The sequence below is a fragment of the Protopterus annectens genome, chromosome 1.part1, assembly GCF_019279795.1.
Source record: "Protopterus annectens isolate FY-2018-M chromosome 1.part1, PAN1.0, whole genome shotgun sequence".
Classification (NCBI taxonomy): Eukaryota; Metazoa; Chordata; order Ceratodontiformes; family Protopteridae; genus Protopterus; species Protopterus annectens.
This window is the reverse complement of record NC_056726.1, coordinates 1,492,116,706-1,492,134,239: the sequence shown is the minus strand read 5'-3', so window position 1 is coordinate 1,492,134,239 and position 17,534 is coordinate 1,492,116,706.

Genomic DNA, 17,534 nt, shown 5'->3' with positions numbered 1-17,534 from the left:
ACTGAACCTATCTGCCAGGATGTTGGTAATATCAGTTGGTTCTGTATATTTAGTGCCATTATGCTGTAACTCAGAGCAGATTTGAGTGTTGCCATTGAGATTCTTGACATAGCTGTAGAATGCTTTGTGGTTGTCTTTAGAATCAGTGGCAATTTTGTTTTCATAACTAGCTTTGGCGGATTTTATGAGGGATCTCAGCTTCTTACTGAGGCTTATCAGGGAGTTCCTCCAATCATGGGATTTTATTCTTTTTTGCAATAGTTTCTTTCTTCTGTTGTAGAGTTTGTTTATGGCAGAAGATCAACAGATCGGCTTCCTTTTTTTGGAGGGTAGTATCTTGGTTCTGTTAGGGATAGCACGATCCATGCACTCGTGTAAGTGCTTATAAAGTGCATTTGTGTAGGATTCAGCAGTCGTACCTCTATTGTCCATCTGCATGGATGTCATGAAGTTTGCCAATTCTGTCTTCAGAAGCGTGAAGTTGGCTTTGGAGAAATTTTTTACAGTTGTTTTCCTAATGGGGGGTGGGAGCGGGATGTGGATGTCTAGGGTAATTAGCTTGTGGTCAGATCTGACCAATGAGAAATTGACCTCTGGTGTGGAACATCAGTTTCCCATGTTGGCGATGACCAGGTCTAGGATCTTGCCGCCCCTGGTGGGGGTGTGGATAAGTTGATCCAAGGCATTGGAATTGATGAATTCCAGAAAACGTTGGGGAAAACAGTTGATACATGAGTAGTTTTCCCAGTTAATGGTGGGGTAGTTGAAATCATCCATTATTAGGGTGTTGGATTGTACCCTAATATTTTACAATGTATCAAGAAAAGAGGAGTGAGAATCCTGGGGCATGGTAGGGGGTCTGTAACAAGCTACAATCTGGTTTGTGGTCTTGCCCAGAGTTAGTTGAACTTGGATAATCTCGGATGCATTATGCTGAGTAACTAGCTTGGAGGTGTGGATATCCTTAATGAATATGGACATGCCTCCACCTTTAGTGTTTCGGTCCGGGTTAGGTGGCCGAAAGGTGTGGTATGAAGTATAGCCTGGTAATGCAGGGGTGCACTTTGGAGCTTTGAGCCAGGTCTCCGTCACTGCACAGATGTCAATGTTCTCCATTTTAAGGAGTGCCTTGAGTGAGTGCATTTTGTGGTTTAGACTTCTAGCATTGATGAGCATTACCCTCATATTTTGCTTGCTTGCCTCTGTTACGGTGGTGAGTTTGTCATTTGAACCTTGCCTAAAAAAGGCACTATAGGGGTGGCAAGAGCCTTTGCCAGTATCTGGAATCCCAAGGGCGACAGGTGCAGGCCATCTCTGGCAAAGCATCGTGGTCTGTCGATCATGTCATCCCAGGCAGACAGATACTGGATTCCCTTAGAATGACACCAGAAGCTGAGGCAATTGTTGAAGTCAATCATTTTGTCCTTGTACTGTGGTATCATTCTGGGTGACGGCAGGATGCGACTCAGGGCTAGGGTCATGTTCCAGTAAGATTCCAAGCTGCAGGAGTTGCTGGAGTGTGTTTTTGTTTACAGGTCTCTCTGCTAGCAGTTCACCAAGCATGCAGCACAGTGAGATATGAGATCGGATTTCTAGAATATTCTCAGCATTGTAGTTAATCATACCTTCATTACTTGCCTTTAAATCTGTTTTATTTTTTTCTGTTGTTTCTGATGACAAGCAAGACAACAGTGCACTTTTCTATAGGGATCCAAAGCAGTCGCAGACACACTGAAAATTACTTTTTTTACTTTGCGATTCAGATTAACTAAACACTCATAAATATTGGTAGCTCATTATTTCATTTCACATTAAAGAGGTTCAATTACAGTAGAATAATTGTCTGCAGCTTTGGAAGAAGCTTAGAAAACTATTTCTGGTTTCTTTACAGTAGTCTAGTGACAAGTGAATGAACCCATAACTTATAAATCACAACAGGATGAGTTGTAGCTTTCTGATCGCTTTTTCTCAGAGGAAGTCATTACTGATACTGTTTCTCTTCCAGCATTCCAGCACCAGGAATTTGTGCTTGTGGAGTCGAATCCACGTGTGGTTGATATATTTTAGTCAACACAATTTGGTAGACTACACAGATGGTCAACAGGTGTGCAAAATCTCAGTTCCCAGGACTGGGAAAAAAGCCCTTTTCCCAACATTGTGGGATATCAGAGTTAGTATATACAATTTGCGGGGGGGGGGGGGGGGGCTGGCCACTACCCTGCAAAAATAATGTTTTATTTTTTTATTTTACTTTTTGTATTTGCATACATGCTCATTGCATAAGTAGTAAACTTATTTTGTGGTCAACCTTATGAACATCAATATTTGGGTTTGTCGACAAATTTATGTTGTTGCGTGTATGTGTGTGTGTCTGTGTGTGTGTATATGTGTATGTATATATATATATATATATATATATATATATATATATATATATATATATATATATATACCCACACATAGATACATATAGATATATGTATATATACCTATAGATATATCTACAGTATTTCTATATATAGAAATATATAGATATAAACATATAAGCACACACACACACACACACACACACACACACATATATATATATATATATATATATATATATATATATATAAACACAGAGAGAGATGGGTATAGATATGTGTGTGTGTGTGTGTGTGTGTGTGTGTGTGTGTGTGTGTGTGTGTGTGTGTGTATAGATAGAGAGAGACAAACATACATACACACAAATAGATACATAGGTTTATACTAGGCTAACAACTAGTGCAACTTTTATACACCTAGCTTTGGAACCCAAAAGTATTCCATGAATTGCTGTGAGTTAGAGGTTATTTTAAGGGTTATATGCCATTTAGGGCATGATTTAATGACTGCATCTGTCCATCTGAGACATAAAAAACATTTCCTTCGAGGAAAGGAGTTAATGTTTCATTTAACATTTTTTTATAGAAGAACTCTCACACATCATCTGTGTAAATGAGCTGATCTTTCATTTGTTATATTGTTATGTTGTTCACTGCATTTTTAAAATAAACATTTCAAAGCAGAAAAAAGAGAAAAGATTTAATGAATTCATGCTACTTGATCTGTTTTTGGTTAAACCATAAGACATGTTTATTTATAAATCTATATATAATAAAATAATTTCTGTAAGAGTGACGGACTCAGCTGATTTAATCTTCTACAAAAAAAATTAAATAATCGCATGTAACCACACAGAACATAGCTCTCAAATCTCACAATATCTTGCCAGCACCAGGACTTTGTGTTCCCACTAGAACTACGAGCTACTGAGAAGGTACTAATGGGGACAACGTTAATGGAATCATATCTCATCCCACTGGTGCAGTATTTTGTTCACACATCAGAAGATTTGTCTATGGCTTCTGTACATCAGAGAAAATTGTATTTTTTGGGTGGGGGGGGGCATATGGCTTGAAAGACTAGTATTCCAGGAACAGTAACATATAATTCTCCACTAGTTTGTTGAATTCACGTAGACAAAGGATCCAGTATTCAACTGATAGGAAGCATATTGTCTTTTTTTTTCATACAGTTTCTGATAGAATCACAAATGAACTTTGACTTAAGTGGAGGCAAGTAAATCTTAAGTTCCTTGGTTTCATTTACTGGACTTAGCAGACTTACAAAATGCAAATCTTGCTGTCCTTCTTCTTTGATGGAAGGATTAACAGATGTAATCCATAGCCTGCCTCAACCACATATATATATATATATATATATATATATATATATATATATATATATATATATATATATGTATATTTTACAGCCATTCCTAGGAGGGTGTTACTGTTCACCACATAGTGTTTGTCTTGATGGCTGACTCGCTGTATAGTACTGCTATGAACTACTAGAAAACATACTACATATCTGTGGGGTGTTCCCCACGCATGCTTCTTGGATCCACCTCCAAGGTTCCCCTCTTCCATCGATAGAGGTCATCATAATGATGATTGCACTGCTCACAAGTGTGGGGGATACAGTTACACTGGTCAGGTCCCTGGCCAAACTATCGCAGGCCTCAGACTTGTATTCTCATCCCTGATACTTGCCCTGCAGCAGCCAGAGTCCATAGGGCTCTACCAGGAGTCCAATTAAAACCCTAGGCTCCTGCACACCCCAGTGTTGTGCCCTAAAGTGCACACCTTCCCCCACAACAGCCATATCTACTGTCAAGATCAGGCTGCAAGGAATAGTGTGCAATTCCCACCTATTGCCTTTAAATTGGATGCATTTCTGCCATTGTGCATCATACTGTAACTTTAAAAAATGCACCAATATGCTTAGCATCACACAAACTCGCACAACCCATGTTTAGGTGAAGCTTAGCAATGCACAAACATCAAAAAAAACATTACCTATGTTTAAGCAATGCTTAGCATTATGCATCTTTTCCAATAACTGAATTTAAAGTGAACCGATGCTTGACTGACCTCACACAGTTTCACAGGAGTATATGGAAAAGGTATTACTGCCCAATATTCAATCCCAGGACTTATGCACTGTAGGTCATGACTCAACCTATCTAGCCACTGGAATAGTGAAGGAAGCTCATATATCTTCAGATATACTGCAAAGGTGTCACTATAAGCATAGTGCAGCTTCACTGCTTGAGTTTGATTGGTGCTAACCACTGCACAACTTCAACAATTAAGTGCATCCTGTTTCTATTTTTAGATGCCTAGCATATGTCTAATGCATGAGTGCGCAGTGCTAAGCATAGCTAAATAACGTGGTGCATCATGCAAACAAGCACATAAAAATAAAAAAAATAGAACTTTAAATCTGGTTTCTATGTTTACATGTCTGGTACATGTCTGATGTATGGATGCATAGAGCTAGCATAGTTAAATAATGTGGTGCATCATACAAACACATACATAAAAGTAAAAATAAAATAAATCCAAATTAGTGAAATAAATTGTCTTATGCACCTTTCTGTCAGGTTAATGGGCTGAAAGGTATATGGGTGTGTTGTTGGTCTTACATGGATTCAATATCCATGTTGTTCTGACCTCCCTTAGATGCGCATCACCATTAATATGCTTGGCATGCTACCGGTGGAGAACACCATGGCTGTGTACATGGATACATTACTTGTAGGCTCTAAACAGAACCTAGACAGACTTTTTTGAATCCTGGTCTGAATCTGTATCTCTGTTTCGCTGGCTCTGTCATTTATTTATTTTTTTATCTGGGATGCCAAAATAAGGTTTAAAGAATTTTAATGAGATAAACTGAGGTTCAAAACATGAATTTTTATATTTCGTTATTTGGATTGATGGAAAATATAATGCAAAATTCTAAAAAATGCATTTAATTGAAATGTACTTCAATGGCAATTTTAAACACTTAGGAAAACAGTAACTGATAAGAGTTTTTTAAGGAAGTTGTCTGTCTAAACCAATTATTTCTATGAAACTTTGCAAATAATTATTACTGAGTTTTAGCTATCTGCCCATTTTTTCAACAAAACATTTCAAAAAGCCATGTTTCTCATTTTTTTCAAGTATCAGTCAAGTAATAATTCAGTTTAATTCCCTAAATATTTTTACTTTCTACAGTATTCAAGTATTTTTAATGCTAACACCAGCAGACATTAACTCAGAATAGAATTTTATTTACATTTTTGTTTGTTTGTTTTTTTAGCTAGTTTGAAAATTTCTACAGACTAGAGCTTGTTTTATTTTATTTATGTATTTATTGACATTTGTTAACTGGCTTAGCCCAACTAAGCCAGGGGCCCATTTTCAGTTGGGACCCGAGGAGAAAAGCTCCAGAAGTAGTATTACATATTTTTACAATAAAAATAAAATCAAAAATAAGATAAAACATTAAAACCACCATGAAACATAATAACAGAATCAACAGTCAGAGGATATCTGTGGATACAGTAGGTTAAATAACTGACAGGTGTAGAGAATATAACACATGAAATACATACAAATAGATAAACCGTTCAATCCATTTTTTAAATAAAGATAGTTATATGAATATATATGCTATGGAAGTGAGGGGAGAGGGAGGTATAAAGGTATACGAGGCGAGTACAAGGAAGTAAAGAGTACAATATGGAAAAGGAAAGCTGAGAAGAGAAGAGGCTAGATCAAGTGGGGCTACACAAGGGCAGGACCATGTAGTCTGAAGAAAAAACTCAAGTTCATTTTTGAACAGGTGTTTTTGGTAAATGCTTCTTATGTTTTAAGGGACAGAGTTCCACGCATGCACAACAGAGTATTTGTAGAGGGACTTTCCTGTATTTTTATTGGGTTTATATATGTCAAGGAGGTGTTTGCAGGAAGTACGAAGATGATGATGGGGGTTGTAGTAGGAGACTAGGTTGGAAATGGAAGGGCAGGAAGAGGGGTCAATCAGGATAGAGTGTCTAATGTGAAGTTGGGGTAGAAGTAGTTTTTTAGAGAATTCTGACCACTGAAGTGATTTAAGGGCAAAACAGTGGTGAGATGTATACAGGAGATTAGAGGCAAACCTGGCTATTTTGTGATAAGTTTGCTCTAGTTTAGTGATAAGTGAAGTTTGAACATTAGTAAGGACAGGGGCAGCATAGAGAAGGCAGAGTAGAAGAAGGGACTGAGCAAGGGAAGGTTTGGAAGACGGTGACAGAAATTTCTGGTTGCGATAGGCTAGTCTGAGTTTCTGGTGGATCTTTTTTATACATTGTTGGATATGAGTATCAAATTTTAGTTCATCATGAATAATTACTCCAATTTGTTTGGTATGGGGTTGGAGTTTGATGATGGTGAAATTAAGAGAGGTGATAGAGAAAGAGGGTTTGTGCTGGGCAATTGTTTTAGGGAAGAAAAGAAGGAGTTTAGTTTTTTTTTTTTTTTTTTTTTGGATTTAGTACTACTTGGTTATCAGAGAACCAGGCTTTGACAGAGGTGAAGGTTTGTTGAGTGAGAGCTAGGAGTTCAAGTTTTTGTGGGCAGAGGTGATAACGGTGGAGTCATCAGCATATTGTAGACGTGTAGAGAGGTTAGTAGCAGAGTGAAGTTTGTTAGTGAATATGTTGAACAAAAGGGGGCCTAGAATCATCCTTAGGGAACTCCAGTAGTTACAGGGTGAAATGAAAAGAGGACAGTTTGCCAGTGGGTAGGTTGCTGCCTTCCAGAGAGGTAGCTAGAGAAGCAGTTGATAGAGCAGGAAGTGAGATGAAGATCAGAAAGTTTAATAAGGAGTTTAGTGTGAGAGACAGTATCAAAGGCATTTAAAAGATCAAAGAATAGACAGGAGATGAGCAAGTTATTGTCATGGACTTCAGCTATTGTTTGATTAAAGGAGAGTAATGCAGTGGCTGTGCTATGGTGGGGTCTAAAGTCATGTTGGGTAGGAGTAAGGAGATTTTTGTCAAGAAGGTGTTTGATTAACTGAGCATGGATGCACTTTTCTAAAATTTTTGAAAGGGATAGCAATCGGTCTAAAGTTAGCAGGATCAGTAGAGTTGCTGCCTTTATGAAGAGGGATTGTATAAAATGATTTCCAGATATCTGGGACAAGGGATCAGAGATGGAATTATTAATAAGTATAGTGACAGGGTAGACGCTGGATTGTGCAGCTATTGTTAGGAAGTAGGAGGGTAGTTGGTCAGTAGAGGGGGAAGCAAGGCTTACGTTTATTTAAAAGAGATTTAATAGTGGTGATTGGAACTGGTTGGAAATAAAATGTATTGGGAAGAGTTTTGTTAGGGGGTGATAGAGGGGTTGGGTGAGATGTACTATTTTGTTTGAGCTTTTGGATAGTTTCTATGAAGTAGTTGTTGAAGAGAGTGGCAGTGATTGAAATCTGCTGCATCACTGTGGGAGCGTAATGTTTGATCTCCAGTAGTCCCTATCATCACTGAAAACTCCAAACGTGACCAAGACCAACTGATGGAGCCCAAAGGCTCTGTTTTTACTGCTGGCTTTTACAAATGCCTCCACATGAAGCATACATAAGCTTGCATGTTCTTCTGTGTGCAATACGCAAGTCTGTTTATGAAGGCAGCGTTATATGCTATGCGACATTTGCCTCATTCCTCTCAGCCTCTTTGAACAAGAAATCTTGACAAAGCCATAAGTGAAAGTGGGACATAGGTTCATTGGTAGGTACTGGGCTATCTGCCCGAAGGCATTTATAAGTCTATCCAGAATGTGTTGGCTTTTGATGCCGGCTTAGATTAGTTCCCTGTGCCTCTGTTCAGCAGAGCCACTGAAGTGATCCCCATGGTAAACTTTCTGTTTCCCATCCACTCATCAATGTTTTTGTTGAAGAGTGTTAGCAAGGAGCTCTGCCTAATGTAGATTGGAATCTTGTTCCAAAGCATGGGAAGTCTCTAGGACAGGAATCTATCCCTCCAGCACATCCTATTTATTGTTTTGGTGAGGTTTAGGTCCCTAGAGCATGTGGCTCGAGGGGATAAGGTTTTCTTTAGGTGGAGCATGTCCATCAATTCTGGGTTGGACATGGCCTTGTATATCAGGCAGAGATAACCTCTAAGTAGGTGGTATGCAACTGAGTACAGCTGGAGTTTCTTCAGTCAAGCTGCATAGGGCATCTGTTTGAGGCCAGTGATCCTCTTGGTGAGGTACTTCTGTGGTCTTTCCAGCTGTTGGAGGTATCTTGTAAGGTACATCCCAAATGGGGCGTTGTACTCTATGATGGGACTGATGAGTGATGAGTAGAGGGGCACAATGACCTATTTTGATCTGGATGCACACCCTTTTGTGTAGGCGGGCCACATAGAAGGATTTTCTAACCGCTTTGGCAATGTGATTATCAAAGGAGAGATTACTATCTACTTTGGTCCCCAGATCCCTTATTATGTCTTCCATATTTAGGGGACTACCACCTATGTGGTAGTTTGTGGGTACTTTGTTTTTTCCAAAGGGGATGACTATGCACTTTTTGGCATTTAGCTTGAGGCCATGATTTTGACACTAGGTATCCGTCTCAGTGAGACCCTTTTGGAAGATGTCTGTGACAGCTGGAGTGTCAATTATAGCCCCTAGTTTTCAGTCATCTGCGAATGTGGTCAGCCATAGTCCTCCTGTGATTGCCTGTACCTCTGAGAAGTGTATGCCAAACAGAAGGGGTCCTAGGAATGAGCCCTGGGGAATGCCACTTGTAACCGGTTTAGAGTCGGACCTAGCTCCCGCAACTCTCACCATGTGGGTTCTGTCCGTGAGCCAGTTGGTAACCCATCTTGTGAAATAGGGGTTTATGTTCAGGCTGGTGAGCTTGTCTATAATACCAGAATGGGGAATGGTGTTGAAGGCCTTTGCGAGGTCTAGGTAGGCTGTGTGTACCACCTTTCCTTCGTCTATAGCCTTGGTAACCATCTCAAAGATGTCCACCAGGATCAGCAGGCATGATCTGCCCTTAACAAAGCTGAACTGGGTAGGTTCCAGTGTTTGGAGGTTCCCAGTGTCTCTGTTAATGAGTTCCATGATGATGCGCTTGATAGCCTTGCAAACCAAGCTAGTAGGGCTATAGTTCCCGAGGTCTTTTGTGGCTCCACCTTTGTGGAGTGGAATAACCATTGCTGTGCACCACTCTATGGGTACATAGCCTGTGGAGAGGCTGAGTTTGAACAGTGTGTTTAGGTGAGGGGTTAGTTCATCTTTGAGCTCATATAGGATGCAGCCTGGGACATTATACGGTCCCTTTGATGTTGTGTTTTTGGCTTCGGAGAGGGCTATTTTAAACTGAGTGTCTGTGATTTCAGGGGCTCTACATTCTTCTGGTATGGTTATGGGCCCTTTTGGAGGTGAGAGGGGGTGAAATTTGCACTGAACCTGTCTGCCAGGATGTTGGCGATATCGGTCAGTTCAATGTGTTTTGTGCCATTCTGCACTAACTCTGAGCAGATCTGAGAATTGCCACTTAGATTCTTGACGTAGCTAAAGAATGCCTTGTGGTTATCTTTGGAGTCCTTGGATATTTTTCTTTCGAAGTTCGCCTTGGATGATTTTATGAGGGATCGTAGTTTCTTGTTGATACTGATCAGGGATGTTTTCCCTTCTTGGGATTTTACTCTTTTCTGTACTAGTTTCCTCCTTCTGTTGTATAGCTTGTTTATGGCAGGAGTCCACCAGACTGGTTTCCTTTTCTTGGAGGAGTGAGTCTTGGTTTTGCTTGGGATAGCACGATCCATGCATTCTTGTAGGTGCCCGTAGAATGCGTTAGTAAAGGATATTGCAGCTTGGACAGCATTATCCTTTAGCATGGGGGCTTTGAAACTGTCCACCTTGGTCTTAAGTAACATGAAGTTTGCTTTTGAATAGTTTTTCTTGGTGGTTTCCTTGTATGGGGATGCGGGCGAAATGCGGATATCCAAAGTGATTTGTTTATGGTCAGATCTAACCAGCGAGGGGTTGACTTCTGATGTGGTACACCGATCGCCCATGTTGGTGATGACCAGGTACAATATGTTGTCACCTCTGGTGGGAGTGTTGACCAGTTGATCCAGGGTGTTTGAGTTTATAAATTCTAGGAAATGTTGGGCAAGGGAGTTAGTACTTGAGTAGTTCTCCCAGTTAATGTTTGGGTAATTGAAATCGCACAATATTAGGGTCTTTGGTAGGACCTTAATGTTTCCCAGTGTTTCCAGAAATGCGGAATGGGCTCCTGAGACATGGTGGGTGATCTGTAGCAAGCTACAGTTTGAATTGCAGTTTTGCCCATTGTTAGTTGCACGCGGATGATCTCTGAAACATTGTGCTGTGTCACTAACCTGGAGGGGTGGGTATCCTTGATGAATATGGATACGCCCCCACCTTTTGTATTTTGGTCCAGATTCTGTGGCCGAAATATATGGTATGAGTTGTAGCCTGGTAGTGCTGGGGTGCTCTCTGGAGCCTTAAACCAGGTTTCTGTTACTGCACATATATCGATTTTCTCCATACTGAGGAGTGCCTCAAGTGCGTGCATTTTGAGGTTTAGACTTCTGGCATTGAGTAGCATTATCCTCCGTTTTCTGTTACTTGTGCTATTTACGGCGGTGGGTTTGTCTTTTGAGCCTTGCCTAAAAAAAGCATTATGGGGGTGGCAAGAGCCTTGGCCAGTATTTGAAAGCCTAAGGGTGACAGGTGCAAGCCGTCTCTAGCAAAGCAGCGTGGCTTGTCGAGCATGTCAAGTCCAAAAATATGGACAATTTTTAAATATTGCTCTTACAAACTTAGAAAGTTGATAGAATGACAGGTTTTGCATTAGCAAGAATTTTCTGAAGGGTATGAAGTCTGAAAATCAAATGTCTGTCATTATTTTCTAACTTTCAGTGTTTAATGATTTGCCACGGATTTGCCAGAAAAAACTCAATTTTATGAAAAATGGACCAAATATTTGAGGCAAACATCTGCACATTCTGTGAAAATCTGCACAGTTGAACAGTATAATTTGCTTTCTATGAGTGGAGAACATTGTCATGCAATGCCTTCATCCTTAATATCACCAACTATTGCCAGGCTGTTCTTCTTCTAACATTTCTTCTGGTATACAACCAAATGTTTTATATCTTAGTTTTCTATTTGTACAACTGGATAAGTAACATCTGTTACACTTGTTCTTCATAGTGATTTTGTCTTTCTTGAGTTACATTTTTTTACTCCAAACTTATATATCATGGTTGGCATGTATGATTCTTAAAACAGATTAGACAATTATGCCTTCAGTTTATTAATTTCTAACGGTAAAATTCTGTGCTGTCCAGATGTGACTTTTCTAGTCTAATGAGAGATATATTGCAATATTTAATATGATAATCCTGAATTTTTACAACTACCTTAAGGGCAAAATGAGTGCATGATTATTACAAAGCACTTCATTAGTTTTAATCACTGTCTAATCAGTTTGCCACATTGACCTTTTTTCATTTGTGTTGGCCGCTATAGCAGTGATTTCTTCCTTTGGTGTTTCTAATACTTCTGATAAAATGAGAGACTTACTGGAATAAATAAAACTCGTAGAGATGCAGTAACATTAAGATACAGGGAATATAAATTGTGAAAAATGCAATGTTTTTAACTTCTAGCTAAATGAAATCAGATGCCATAAAATCTTGCTGTTGAACATTTTAAATCTGTCAGTTGTAGCTGAGTGACACCAACAGTATTCGGAAGTACAGTATAACTAATGATGGAACATTTGTTTAATTTTCCACTCAAGATATTTAAAGAAGTAATGCAAAAGGTGGATGCAGATGTACATTGTTTGTACAACTATCAGTACTTTCCTTACATTTGTAATCCTCACGTTTGAACTTTCAATGTTTTATTTATTTTTATTTATTAACTAGAGTAGAAGAATGATCTACAGAGACTCTTTTAAAGGAGTAAAAATGAATCCTGACCCATGGCTAACCTTTCATTCTAAACAACTCATGACAAATGGAGACAAAGCCTTGAAAAAATGGCACAAACCAGGAGCTGATTCTATCCGCACAGATATTAGTGCTTCAGAAAAAGCACAAACGCACAAGTTCATTATGATGAAAAGAACTTTTTCTCCACAAACAAGACCACTCTTACAAAAAACTCCAAAAGATTTCGGCAACATTTTTAAATAATCTCCTAAAACCTGGCACAAAACCCACCCCAAATTGTTTCCCATTTGAAGCCAGCAGGGCCATTGCAAACTCATTCAACAAATGCTTTACATCCAGTACTCAGTTTAACTCAAACAGTAACAACCTACACCCACCCCACCCCCACTTACCCCTCCCCCGACCAGAACACCACACCCCAACTCAACCTAACAACCATCTAGATAACAAATACCATCAATAACTATATTAAGAAAATTAACCCACAACTCTAGCTCCTGGCAAGCTGCCTGAATATCTGAGTATAGTCACTGACACAATCTGCTACCCTGTAACTATCCTAATTAATAGATCCGTTACAGATAACTACTTTCCAGCTCTATGGAAAGCTTCATTCATAATCCCATTACATAAAGATGACACAACTACCAATCTGTCAAATTATTGCCCTATAGCAATCCTTCCTCCCTTCTCCAAAGTATTTGAAAAATGCATACATCAGCAACTGCTAGCCTTTCTCCTTGAGAACTGATTAGTTTCTCCTACTCAACATGACTTTTAACCCCACCAAAGCGCCCTGCTGCATTTCCTAGATGCCATTAGTCAAAGTATAATCCCACATAGTTTTGTTTTCTTCCTCTTCCTGGATTTTCAAAATCCTTCAACAAGGTCTCATGTAAACTACTCCTACTACTACTGTCTTTCGGCTTTTCCCAGTTAGGGGTCGCCACAGCTGAACTCCGGTCCGCTAATGATTGGCAGTAGATTTTTACGTACTGGCTTGCTGGGCCTACTGCACAACCTTCAATGAAGGAACATCCATTCATGCATATCGACACACAGAAGACGCTCTAACTGAGAATCGAACGTGCAACATCTAACTGTGAGGCGACAACGCTACCGCAGCACCACCACCGCAATACTAACTCCCTCAACTAGCTAGTTCACAAGCTACCAAAACAATCATACCCAACCTAGAAAATGGAATGAGTGCCACTCCACATTCCTTCCAATCACTATAGGAGTCCCCCAAGGCTTCATACTTGGGATAGTACTTTTCAATACCTTCATTAATGACGTACAAGGACTCAAAACTCACCACCAGATACTATATGATAAAGACTCAACTTTAGTCTGCTCAGCCACAAATCTTCCACCTTAGAAAATATGACACAGTAAGCTTTCTCTTCTATATAAAACTGTCTATAAATTTCAATTGTTCTTAAACTCCAACAAAACTAATCTAATACTATTCCTTCTTAAAACATTAATAAAAAATGCACTGACTTTAATATTATCTCCTCAAACAACACACAAATAGAAAATGTCACCAAGACAAAAAATTACTAGGAGTTATCATTGATAACAAGTTAACATTTGCTCTGTACAGTGACATTGCAGTCAAAATGACACACTGCAGACTAGGCTATCTTTACAAATCAAATCACCTGCTGAGTGATCATACTAAAAAAACAAATAGCTGTCACTACCCTCCTACATGCCTTAACAATATTCACAAATGGCACCTCTTCTACCAAACACAAACTAGAAAACACATACAACAAATTTGCCTGTAGCCTGTCAAATCACTCCCATCAATGCATGGTGCTCAATACCTTCAACTATCTTGAACTGCCTCGACATATTGCCTTCTCCCAGCTACTTACAACACACAAAATACTTCATCATTTGCTTAAAACACATTCCCTGTCAAATCTCATCCAATGGCATGCACCAAATAGAACCCTAAGATCCTCAGAACTTAAACTAACCTTTACTAATAAATCTAATAATTATTACGGTGACTTGCCTCCCTCTGTTGCCATCTCCAGGGCATGGAACAAACTTCCAAACTACATCAGGCTTTTACATAGCCTGCATCAATTCAAATCCATCCTAAAATATCACCTGGCAACTAATAAACTATGCAACGGTACCACACCTACAGTTTGAAGTATGCAATCCTACCTCTGTCTACAATAGATACAATACAAGTGTATTAATGTAATATTTTTCTATTCTACTTATGGTAATTTGAAGACATGTATTTCCTTCATTTGAGATGCTTTCTAAATAATGTTTGTTGACTGTTTGCTTTCAAATAATTTGAGAATAGTGTTTGACTATTTTTATCTTGAATTGTGAAAAATGTATTTCTGTCATTGCTTTGGACCATTTCTCCATGGACCACCACTGAAAATGGGCATTCCAGTTCCCAGATGGGCTATCCTAGTAAACAAAAGCAAATAAACAACAGCAATATATATATATATATATATATATATATATATATATATATATATATATATATATATATATATACATTTTTAGACTCAGACGGGTAGCACTGTCTGACTAAATGACTTGCTTAGAGTAAGAAAATGAAGTCTGTGAGAAAGAGTGAGGCTCAAACCTGGAACTACAGAAAGCAATGCACAGACTTAATTCTTTGCACTAACTGCCACAATTGTAATACATTTATCAACACAGGAACATAGAAAGTTTTTTTGTTTAAATTCCATGTGCCACTACACTTTACTTTTTTCCTTATCATGTACAAGGTAGTTCAAGACCTTTGACAATAGCTACTAAAACCTATCTGAAGAACTGTGAGGTATTCTCAAATGCAAAGACAAAGAGGATCTCAGATTTGGAAGGAAGCAGGCTTTTGTGATCAAGTGATTACCAAATTATATGGCACACATTTTAACATAATGATGACAAAGGCTCGTAGGTGTTTGCTAGGCTAATGACCACAATGGCCTTTTTAAGCCTAGCTATGCAGCCCAAATCTCTGACACGTACTGGTACCCTTGATAAGTGTAAGCATGGGCCTGGGAGGTGAATCATTTACAGGTTACCTGTGTCCATTAGAGACATAGGTGCCAAACCAGAGATGAATTTCCCATTTACTATCCAACTGTGCAAGCTGCACTTGAATTGGGTTAGGGAGGAACTTTGCTTCAAATGGATGGAGAGCCTGTTCCAGATATGGGGTAACCTCTGGGATACATACCTGTCTCTCCAGTAGGTCCTACATATATATCACAGGTAAGGTTTAAGCCTTTAGAATGGGTAATTTTGGTACTGTTTGTTTTCTGGAGATGCAGGAGGTCCAGCAGAGTGGGGTCTGGCAAAGCCCTGTATGCCAGGCATAGATTACCCCTCAAAAGCCTGTAGGAGACAGAATGCAGGAATAGAGCTTTGAGGTGATCTGCATAGGATATTTTACTTACACCCTGTATTCTTTTAGTGAGGAACTTCTGTGGACATTCCAATTGCTGGATATGCCTAATTAGGTACATACCAAAGGTGACATTGTACTCAATGATAGGTCTGATGAATGCTGAATACAGTGGAAGAATGACTTCCTTGGACTTAGATGCCAATTGTTTATAAGTTGCTCAACATAGAATGATTTCCACACCACTGTAGATACATGATAGTTAAAGGCTAGGTTACTATCTATGTGTGTTGACTACTGGGTCAACTCTAAGCGGTGTGTTGTCAATATGATAGCTAAAGGGGTGGATGACTTCCCAAAGGATACTATTATGCATTTCTTGGCATTTAGTTTTAGTCCATGGCTCTGACACCAGTTGTTTGTCTGTGTCAGCCCCTCATGGAGAACATTTGTGTCAGTGTGAGATTCAATGACAGCTCCTAATTTGCAATAATCTGCAAATTTAGTCAGCCAGAGACCACTGACATTGGCCTTGACTTCTGAGAAGTAAATGCCAAAAAGGAATGGTCCAAGGGATGATCCCTGAGGGACCCCACTTGTAGCTGACCTCTTTGTAGAGGTGGATTCCCCAATTCTAACTTCCTGGGTCCTGTCTGTGAGCCAGTTGGCTATCCACCGGGTGACATATGAGTTTGTACCTTACCTCTTGAGTATGTGTAAATGCCTTGGCCAGGTCAAGGTAGAGAGTGTGAATGATTTTGCTGTCATCCATTACTTTGGTTACCTTTTCAAAGAAGTCCACCAGGCTGAGAAGGCATTATCTGTCCTTGATGAAACCAAATTGGGTTAGTTCCAGTGCCTGGAGGTTTACTATATCTCTATTGATCATCTCCATGGTAATTCTTTCCATGGCTTTAAATATAAGACTAGTGAGTCTCATGGGTCTGTACTTTCCAGGGTCTGTAGATGGCCTACCTTTGTGTAGAGGGATGAATGTTGCCTTTCTCCATTCATGAGACATGAAGCAAACAAAGGTGAGGATTCTGCATTTCAGGAGGGCAGACTTAAAAAATAAATAATACAGCTCAAAACAATTCTAGGAAACATAAATGAAAGTGGCATGCATGAACAGTTGGGATCAGGCCTAATTTAAATTTCAAGACCATGTAGGCACAGATGTTTTTCTACCTTAAGCTAAGAGTATGAGTTAGCTATTAACCATTTGCAGGTTACACACCTTTAATACAAAAGTGTCTTCACACATTTAGTTTTTTCTTTATTTTTTTAAATTGTATATATACATATATATACACATATATATATATCTATATCTATATCTATATATATATCTATATATATATATATATATATATATATATATATATACACACACACACACACACACACACACACACACACACACACACACACACATATATATATATATATATATATATACACACACACACACACACACACACACACACACATATATATATATATATATATATATATATATATATATATATATATATATATATATATATATATATATAAAAAGATATATATGGGTCTATGTTGAATAATCGAAGCACAGACTCTCGAAACTCATATGGCTGAAACTTTATGATCAAAGTTCCGTAACATCGATTATTCAAAAAAAAAGAAAAAAAAAAACACAAAGCATTAACATTACATGTATGCAGGGGGGGGGGGGGGGCACACCTCCTGCTACTAAAATATATCAACTCCGAGATCACACTACAGTAAAGAAAAGGGAATATT